General features: G+C 23.9%; 1 non-coding gene across 1 annotated transcript; it reads left to right on the forward strand.

The window, feature by feature from the left end:
• The first annotated feature begins 7,058 nt into the window (after positions 1-7,058).
• Trnar-ucu (transfer RNA arginine (anticodon UCU)) lies at positions 7,059-7,131 on the forward strand. The gene has a single exon. It is a non-coding gene; the product is annotated as a tRNA-Arg (tRNA).
• The last annotated feature ends 3,806 nt before the right edge of the window (positions 7,132-10,937 follow it).

Here is a 10,937-nt window from a genome sequence, read left to right on the forward strand (position 1 = left end):
ATCTGAAAAATAAACAGTTTTTCAATCTAACACAGGGGTCGCGGGCCAAATTTCAAGTTTTCATAACCTTTGCGGGCCACACAGTTTTAGTTTTAATGATATTTGAGCAATATTTTGGCTTTAGTTTCGGTCACACCAGATATAGTTTTACTTTTATTCACTATATTACTTTAAATGACTTTTAACTACACATAGAATGTCTATTATATATATCGGATATATATATATATATATATATATATATATGTATCTATTGGAATAGAACTTAAATTGTTTATTATACTTAGTCTTAATAAATTATGTACTTTCTTAAACACTTAGTAAGTTGAACTCAATAAAATGTTTTTATTATTTAACTTACAACCTAACTCTCTATAAAAACCGAGCTTGAAAAATATTTATGGGTCATTTTTATATATTTTTTATGTTATGAACAACCTTTTCATATTAAAAAAAACTATTGAAAATAGGTTTTGCGTTTAAATAGTTTGCAGTCTTTAGAAAATTCAGTAATTAGTTAATTAAACAAAACCACTACCTGTTTATACTGTAGATAAGATAAATCATTTTTTAGTGCTGAAATACTTTAATAAAATACCTTATTACTAATTAATTAGTGTTTTACACGGTTGACACTTTAAAAGCAAAAATGTTTGAATTATATTTTAAGTTTATTAAAACTTAAAATAGCTAAAAACTTTCTGTTAATCAAGCTTAGATACATAACTAAAATATGAGTATAATAAAGAAGAAGAATATATAAATAGACAAAAAAATTACAATTAGTTAATTTATTACAGTCATAAAAACTATTTTGAGAATTCGAAGATTTATTCAAAGTTTGAAAAAAAGTTTCAGATACACCTGAGTTTTATAAAAAGTACTTAAACAGCTTTAACCTAGTCTGAATTAAAAAAAAAAAACTGACCTGTTTGTTTGGTAACCCTGTTGAAAGCAAAGTTTATACCGAAGCTTATAAATAGTGAACTAATTATATAATTAAGAAAAATACTATAGCTCAGCTTGAATGGATAACTAAGTTTTTAAAATTTTTTAACAAATGTATAGAAATTTATTAAACTACTTATGAATTAGAAACATCTTTTTTTTTGAGCATTGTAGCAATTCTTTATCTGCTATCAAAATTATGCATTTAAAAAGAGCAAATGTGAATTATAATAGGATCTGTAAGAACTATGACAAATTAGCTTAGAGTTATTGAGAGAAACAAAAAAATAAAAAAATTGCTTAAGTCAGTTTCAACAACGCACATGATTATTTTCAGTAACTACATAGTGATCATTAAAAGCTGTTCAGGTATGTTATAAAGTAGCAAAAGTAATTACTAAAATAAGATACCGTTTAAAGTTGAAAACTTTTTTAAAATATTTGTGTTTAGGTTAATAAAAAAAATTGGTTGTTTCTTCAATATCAACAAGAAGTCGTGTTTAAGAAATGTCTGAAGATTATAAAGCCGACTAAACCAAATTAGGACTTAAATCAATCTCATAAGATTTGCAAACTGATACGACAGATATTGCTCATTTTTGAATTTTTATTACAGGTGGTATTACTAATTTTGACATTTTAGAAGAATTTCTAGGTTTAGTTCCAATACAAAGCGCAACAATAGGTAAATAAATTTCAAAAGTAAAAGTGCAATGCACCAATATAAAATTTTTATTAGTACAACTTTTTTCTTCTAATATCAATATATATTTAAGTTAAAGGCAAAAAAAAAACCTTTTCAAATAATTTAAAAAATTTCAAAAGATACTGTTAAGCTACTTTAAATGTGTTTTTAAAATAAGTATATTTATAATTCTAAATTAAACAAAAATCTGGAATTCTAGACTTAGACAATTTTGGGTGAAAAACCTAAAACTTAAAAAAAAATTAAAAACAAAAAAAGCCTAAGTAAAAGACAAAATCACTAAGGACTTTAAATTTTCAAGGTTTTAATAAGTAAAGTAATAAAATTCCAATTTCACTTAAAAATATATAATTAATATTTACATTTTTTGTTATTGAAAATTTCTATTTTATAAATTTTATTAGTAAAGCTTATTACAGCCCTAAAAAATAACCTTTTTTTTTGATTATTTTGTCAAAAATGACCATTTAAAAGGTATTACAACTCTCAGGGTTTTGTATAATAAGGTTTCAGGAAAACTTGGTCAAGTTTTAAGATTTTAGGATTGCAACACACTCTGAATATATTAATAGAAGCTCAGTAATTTTTAACAACATCAACATGACTAAGGCAAATTTCATAATTCTATCAAATAGTTAAGATATTATATATAAATTAAATCTCCAAGTTATTTTTTTCTTACAACTTATTCATGTACAAGATGTATTTTTTCTAAATTTAATACTTTGATACTACAAATCAAATATATAAAAAGTTTTTTTTTTTAAATACTATAAGTTCATTTGAAGATTTGATTTGCCAAAATCCTGGAATTCTAGAATTAGACAATTTAAGCTTAAAAACCTAAAATTTGAAAAATTAAAAGAAAAATCTTTAGTTATAGACAAAATCACTAAAAAATCTGGATTTTTTTAGATTTTTACATGTTAAGTAATAAATTTCCAAATTGACTCAAAATATATATTATAAAATATATATATATATATATATATATATATATATATATATATAGAATTAAATTATTTAACTTAATAAATTAATTTTTTCACACATTTGATTATATATATATTTATTTTGTATATATATAATCATAATATATATATTTTTTGTTATCTTAAATTTTAAATTTATAAACTTAATTTTTTAAAGCTAATTACAGCCCTGATAACTCGTTTTAAGTCATCTTTTTTTTTTGACCATTTTGTTTAATATCACCTATTTTGTACCTACTTTATATTACACTTATAATGTTTAGAAAGTTTCTATCCTAAAGAGTCGTCTCAAGGCTAACATTCCTAAAGATTTTTCTCAAAGACTTACATATGGTTAGTATTAAACTTATTTTATTTTTATTATTTTGCTTTTTAAACTTTTGTCTTACAATGCAAAATCCTATTATAATATCATAATTTAATGTACAATATTAATAATAAAATTACTTAATTATTTCCATTTCATTGCAATAATTAATTTTAATTTAAATAGTTTAAACAGAAATACTTCTTATAACTTTTAAATTAGAAAGTTATTAGAACTATCAGGGTTTTGTATAATCAGGTCTCAGGAAAATTTAGTCTAGTTTTACAATTTTAGGGTTGCTACAAACTCTGAATATTAACAGGAACTAAGTAATTTTTAATAACATCAGAATGACTTGACCAATTTCATTATTCTATTAAAAACTCAAGATATAATATATTTTTTAAATCTCTCTTTCTTTTTTTACTAAATTTTATTCATGTCTAAGAATTAGTTGTTCCAATTCAATAAGTTGATACTAAAATTCAAATAATTTAAAAATTTAATGTTTTAAATCAAATTACTTTAAATTTATTTTTTAGTTTTAGAGTCACCAAAAACCTGGAACACTAGACTTAGACAATTTTGGCTTAAAAACCTAAAACTTGTAAAAATTAAAAACAAAAAAAGCCAAAGCAAAAGACAAAATCACTAAAAACCCGAATCTTTTAAGATTTTTATAAGTAAAGTAAAAAAAATTCCAAATTTAACTGAGAGAAATAAAGACTTACAGTTCGCTCACAATCTTAAAATCAAAAACTAGTGATAAGTTAAAAATAGTTTATTCCATTAAACTTTTAAGATATTCATTGGTTAATATAATTTTTTGTTTTCTGTAACAATTTTTGCTTTACAAAACTACAAATAATAATATTTGAAAGGTTTGTTCTATAGTTTTAAAATAAAAAAATGTTAAAATTTTATTTCATTATTTGAACAAAAACTATTAATATTTATTGTGGAATAGTTTTCGCTTAATTAAACAAAATAGAGTTTTGTGAACAATTTTTAATATCTTCACAACTTTAAAAGTAATTAACAAACAGGTTTGACTCTAACTAGCTTACAAAAAGATAGTTGTAAGAATTCGATTTCCATAAAAGTAAAAAAGGAAGATAGGGAGTACGACATAAAATTTTACATTTTTGAAAACGTGGAAGAATGTCAAATTAATCTTGACCACACTGTTCCCAATAAGGTCGACGCAGTTCATTTAGTTCCGCTGGAAGACTTGATGCAAAAAAACAAAGTAACGGTTAAAAACAAAAAGAATCAAAACTTACTTAATATTTTAAATGTACCTTACCAAACAAAACAAGTTATTCGGAAGTTTTATAACGAGAAACGTGAATTTCGCCCCAACTTCTATAAGAACCGACGATTCGGCTAAATTCAAATACAAATTGTGTTTTACGTTATTTTTAGTGTCGCTTAATAAATGACCAAAGCTTTAATAATACCTTAGCATGGAAGTAAATTTTTAGTCAGTTGAAAAAAAAATGTACTAAAAGCAAAATCTTCAAAACTTTTACTTAAGATTTATAAACTATTTATAAAAATGTTAAACAAGTTTTGATTGGGTCTAAAATAATGTTCAGCATTTTAAAATTATTAGGAATTTCACAGATATTGTGTGACTAAACATTTAAAATTTATCTAGCTAAAATTACACACATTCAAAAACTTAAAGTAAGCTGACTATTTTAGTGAACTAATCATTGACATAAAAATAATGACACTTATATTTTTATTTTCATGGCTATCAATCATCTAATATGAAAAAAGGCAGACTACCTTTAAACCATTCTTTATAATTTTTTTATGCCTTAATGTATTTAAATATTTTTAATATGGAATTTAACAAAATGGACTAAAACAGACTCTATACTTTTTCAATAGAGTTTACTAGTAAATCTTTTTCTAAAGACTCAATAAGTATAACTTTAAGCAGTCTTTTTGTACGAAGGTTTATTTACTAAACTGCATAAAAATTCTAATTATCATATCATTTATACTAAGTTGAAATAGAAAACCTTTTTACACTTTTGTAGGGATTCTAAAGAACTATAAAAAAAAACCTTGAATAACAATCAAAACTATGTTTGTTTTTACCTGTTCATTGTAAATTAAGCTTTCACATAAGTAAACTTTTATAGAATAAAAAATTAACAAAATTTACTTTAACAAAATTGAATTTTTTTCAAAATTTTAAGCAGTAAAGGTGTTTTTAAATCTTAAGCGTACAAAACTTTCAACAAAGTTTTATAATATTGTATTTTACACTTTTATATGCCTTCTAAATAGCCAATAACAAAAAAACCTAAATAATAAACAGACATTTGTTTTGTTTAATAAAAAATATGCTTGAGTAGATTTTAGCTACTTGCTCAGGGGCAATATGACAACCGTATTCTTTTGTAATAGACTTACATAAAAACAAAAAAAAATTAAGCTATTAAACAATAGTTCCGTTTATTTGATTATTTTTATCTAAGTCCTAGTTTTATTATTTTTCCGTATATGTATTTATAAGTCCCGATTTTTTTTAAATTAGAAAATTGCTCAATTTTTTGAAGCAAACATGAACAATAAAATATATTGTGCATTAGAAACTAAAAATATAGTGTTTAACAAAATTAGTAACAGATTTAATCTAATCAACGAAAAACATATTTAATGATACAAAAATAAAGAATTTGGTGAAACAGATCCAGTTAGAAAAGATTGTGTGATTATTAAAATATGATTAATCTTTTGATAAAAATAAATCAGACGTGCAAAAGTCATTTAAAACTTGACAAAAACTTTAACGGATTTCGCAGTTGTAAATATAAACAATGTGTATGCTTTTAATTAGAAATTATAATAAAATATTAAAATCTTCGAAGTTACAACTAAAAAATTATTCAATAACGAACAGTTTTTTTTTTTTATATCAATTGAAAAGTTTTATCTTTGAAGTTGTGCAACTTTAGTGATTATATTTTTTTTACAGTTTATATAGTTTTATTAATCAAAATAAATTTTCTACAATACAGTTTTATTTTTGACGTAGTTTTGTGAAAAAATAATATAATGCTCTAGGGCTGAATAACTACAAAACGTGACTATATAATTTGTAATGGTAAAAAGCACTGTGTGAAATTTAAAGGCACCCGGCAGTAGCTAGATTTAAATTCCTAAATAAATAACTTAAAATACTACTTACAGATTATTTTAAAACACTAAACACAATGCTAATTACAAATTTTTCTCTATATCACAGTTGAATAGCATTCTCGAACAAACTGTTTACACGTCAAATTTTCATTTGTTAATTTGTAACATTCGACATTCAACCTTATGTTTTAAATGTTCTAACTGTAGTGCTATCTAAGTCAGTAAACTAAGAATAAGACTCAAAAGTCAGTCTGACTCGTATATGTTTGCTGATTTAGCATTTAAAAAAAAACTTATTTTTTATTTTGTTTATTTACAACAGGGAACCTTTTTTTCAGATGAACCCCTTTAGAGAATTAAATAAACCCTCTTTCATTAGATCAATCATAAACCAACCATTAAAACACTTAAGACCTTTTATGCTTTTCATTTGCAACACCAAAATGTCTAGAGTAAGTTTTAAGCTATGAATTTATGCACCCTCTCCCCTTTGGCTTCTTTACTGCTCATGCCCCAAATCTTTTGACCCCTTTTATTGCTGACTTAGTAAATATGCAACTCTAAATAACGTAGAAATATAGAAGCTAGATAAAACTAGCTTGACATTTTAAATTTATAAAAAGTTAGAAAACAACTAACTGTCAAAGCTAAAAACTAAAAATTAATTAATTCTACTTAGGTCTGTATAAACTCTACTGAATTATAATTATGAAAATATGTCAGAGAAAACAAAAAACTAACTATGGTTTGATTAAAAAAAAACATAAAAATACTTCTCAAAGTTTACTTTAACAAATGTCACTGATTGAAAACCATTATAGATTTAATGACAACCTGAATTGCTATGATTTACAGATTGAAAGTTTAAAAGTTATAAACTTTTATCATCCACTAGACATTATTTAATGTTTTGTTCATATTTTGCAAATGTTGCCTTCTATCAGTCGTCTCCGTGGCGCAATGGATAGCGCGCTGGACTTCTAATCCAGAGGTTCCGGGTTCGAGTCCCGGCGGAGATGCCTTTTTTGATGTGATAGGTTGTTAATAAACCTTTATTAAAATTATTTGTATACTGTTGCGTAAACTTGGCTTAAGGCAGTGGTATTCTAGTTAATCAAAATCTGAGAACCCTAAAATTTATTGCTTTAAAAACGATTTTGACTTGATTTTTATGTTTAGTTTGACCTGTAAAATTAAAATTAAAGAGCTCACTACTGGACGCTATGCTTATAAGAGAGTAAAAACAACTCATAACTTTTATGATCGCACATATATTTTAGAATTTTTAAATATGCTACAAAAACATTTTTTATACCTAATTAAAGTTAATTGAATATAAAGTTTATTTTATTCAAGTTAATAAGCAATATCAAATCTTATTTATATTGTTTGTTCGTCTTATAGGTAACCAAGAAGCTTTTTGTTATGTTTATTAGTAAAAGCTTGTCTTTAGGTTTGATTAAATAGTTTCAGACAGTTTAAAACTTCTAAAAGCGCTAGCTTTTTTATTTTTGGTCGCACGAAACTAAAATACGTTTTTTAACTTTTTGAGAAAGTAATGGATGAATTCTTTAATTTTTTAAACAATGCTCATAATTCTAAAAATTTCACAATAGAAAGAGAAAACAATGATAAACTTGCATTTTTAGACGTACAAGTTTAACGAAGAGAAAATAGAATTTCAATTTCGGTGTAAAGAAAGAAATATTTTAAAGGATATTATTGGTATGTAAATAGGACGTATTTCGTATATAAATAATTACATAAAAAAATATTACTAGATATTATATGTAGGTAAATGTAAATTTGTGAACTATTTGTTTTATAATTTATAAAAAGCAGTTAATAAATTTATATTATTTTTAACGGTATTGATTTTTTCAAATCCAACAAAATTAATACTTTTATATAATTTATTCATTTATGTAGTATAACTTAAGTAACTTTTACTAGACAATATATATAAGGAAAAATAATAAAAAACAAGATTTAAAGTTGCTAAATCTTTATGTATATTTTTAAATTGCTTAAAATTTAAAACTAAAATATAAAAATACTACTTTTTTACAAAATTTTTGTCACTAAAAATTTCATATTTGCATGTTAACGGGTAATAAAATCAATAAAACTAGTGTTGATGTCTACTGTGATGTCATAGTTGTATCGTTGCGATCTACTCTGTTGCGATAATTATATGGTGCAATCTACTGTGATGTTCTAGTTGTAGTGTTGCGATCTAATGTGATGTCATAATTGAATCGTTGCGATCCACTCTGATGCGATAGTTGTATTGGTGCAATCTACCGTGATGTTGTAGTTGTAGTTATTTTAGCTGTTTGTAGGTTAGTACCAGAATATTACAAACCAGCTTAAAAATTTTCTAATACATAAAATAATGATTTAAAATGATTAAACTTTATGATACTGAAATTAATTGTTTAAAGTTTAAGTAAATATTCTTAACAAAATTTACTTACACTTGAAAGTTAGTTGATATCAACAATTTTAGTTGAAATTCTAGGTTTATTTTTAGGGGAAGCTTAATTAAATAAGCAATTTTATACTCCAAAAATAATAAGATCAAGCTCAGACTTTTTCAACAAGTCTCACCATAAAAATAACTTTTCTGATAAATTTTTTTTTACCCACTAAAGATATATCAATTCTTTAACTTATTCCAATGTTTTTAAAAATGTAACCTACTCTAATTAAATTAAGCTAATAAAATTATAAAGTTTTACTGATGATGTTTTAACATCTTCCTTCAGGATCTGTTTTATTTTGTTAAAGGTATGGAACTAATTTAAAAATTATCAAAAATAGCAAAATATCTTGAACTAATTAATTTTTGAAGAAGAAATATTATTAAAGATATCAGTACTTTATCATCGTATGTTTATATGTACAAAACATCATTGTTTTGATTCGTTAAGGAACAACTTTGTTAGGCACAGTAATAGTGTAAAACTTTTGTCAACCAAATATACACAGTTTATCTATAAAGTCTATCTACATACAGTTTTTTGTTTTAAGATTCACCCTAATAAGTCCCTTACTAGCTAAAAAAAATTAAAACAACTGAAGTTACTTAGTAACGGTTTCCTGTCTGCATTTGTATGATACTTCAATTAACTTCTATTTTCTGACTTAAAAAATGCCAGCTTTGATTAAAACAAACTATGTACTAATTCCAAAAATTAAAAAGAATAAAGGTAGTAGAGCTTCAATAGTAAAAATAATACAACAAATGAAGTAACTATCTTAGAAATATTTTAGTTTAATAAATTAAATGAAAAAACTGTTGTTAGCTTTATTGAGGTTAATAAAAGCACCTGTATGCTCATAAGTAAGAATTAATTTTTTGATAAACGAAGTACTTAATGAAGATTGTATAGTAAAATTTTTATATGAAACATTACTAATCCTGAAATGAAATGCCTACAAAAAAACCAAATTAATAAAAAGGCTTTTCAGTCATCTACTTTTAAAACGTTTATCTACTTGAATATAATTTGTAGTTATAAAACTACCGCTAGTATAACCTATAACAATATACAAATATTTACGTAGCATTAATTTATATTAGAAATATATTGCTACTGAAGATACGCTTAAGAATGAAAAAAACGCAAAACAGAAATTTACACAGGAATTCTTTAACACTAAACTTTATATACCATTAATAACCATGAAAAGCTCAAAAAATAACAAATCAGAGTGCATCATTTTTCTTTAGTTTAGTTTGAACATATTTTAATGAGCTTTATTGCCAATGTCTTATTTTTCCCTTTAACTTTTAACTTACTAGTGTAGATCAAAAGAAAAAACTTTCTATAATACATTAGAATGTTTTTTTTTCAACATAAAAAAAAATTGCATAAGGATGACTTGGGTCTTATAAAACTTTAATAAAAAGTCTAGCTTACTTTATCAAAAAATTTTTAAATTATCTCGAATCATAAACAAGATGTATTTGTGTTTTTCAAATTATAAATTCTAATCAAGTGGAAAACTTAAAATCAAATCTTATTACCTAATCCTTATTAACTTTTTTAAGACACGTTAAAATTAGTATTCGTCGTTTTTTTTTTCTAGTTGAAGTTTTTCTAAAAAATCAAATAAAAAATGTGATGCATGCAAATTGTTATTTTAAAGTCTAACTTATTAATGAAATATTAAAATAGATTCGTTAAACTATTACAGAACTATAAACGTATGTGGTGTACGACTTGATAACCGAAAGGTTCTTTTGTAATCTAGGTCCTTAGACCAAACTTTTTGAGCGCTTTTAAAAAAACAATATTATAAATACAACTATTTAGTAACTTAGTAAAAGCATAAACTTAACTGTTTTACCTTTTAATATTTATTTCAATGCTACAAGCTATTATCATATCATTTTGACCATTAGATTAATTGGTAGACTGATGCCCTAGCTTCGTTCTCATCAAAACTTTTCTTTCAGTCGTAAATAAAGAAAGCTTTAGTCGTCATTATGCAAACATTTATATATATTTTTTAAAGTTAACGTATATTGGTTTAATCAATTACATCTATCTGAAGTGCAACATAAAAAATATATAAAGTCATCTGTAGCACGCGTAGTGTGATGAGATCTAATATAAAACGTCATTTAAAGTCTAACGAGTTTGTACCTATATTTTATATAATTTACAGGAAAATATGTCTGGAAAACATAAACCGACGACTTAAAACTTATCCAGCATATATTATAGAAAGTACAAAATAAAATAAGATAATACAATATCATATCATAATTTAGCATATAAAATTTAGAAACTGAAAATAATTTAACTTGAATTCT

Source organism: Thalia democratica, chromosome 6 (assembly GCF_965202585.1).
Source record: "Thalia democratica chromosome 6, ktThaDemo2.hap1.1, whole genome shotgun sequence".
NCBI classification, from domain to species: domain Eukaryota; kingdom Metazoa; phylum Chordata; class Thaliacea; order Salpida; family Salpidae; genus Thalia; species Thalia democratica.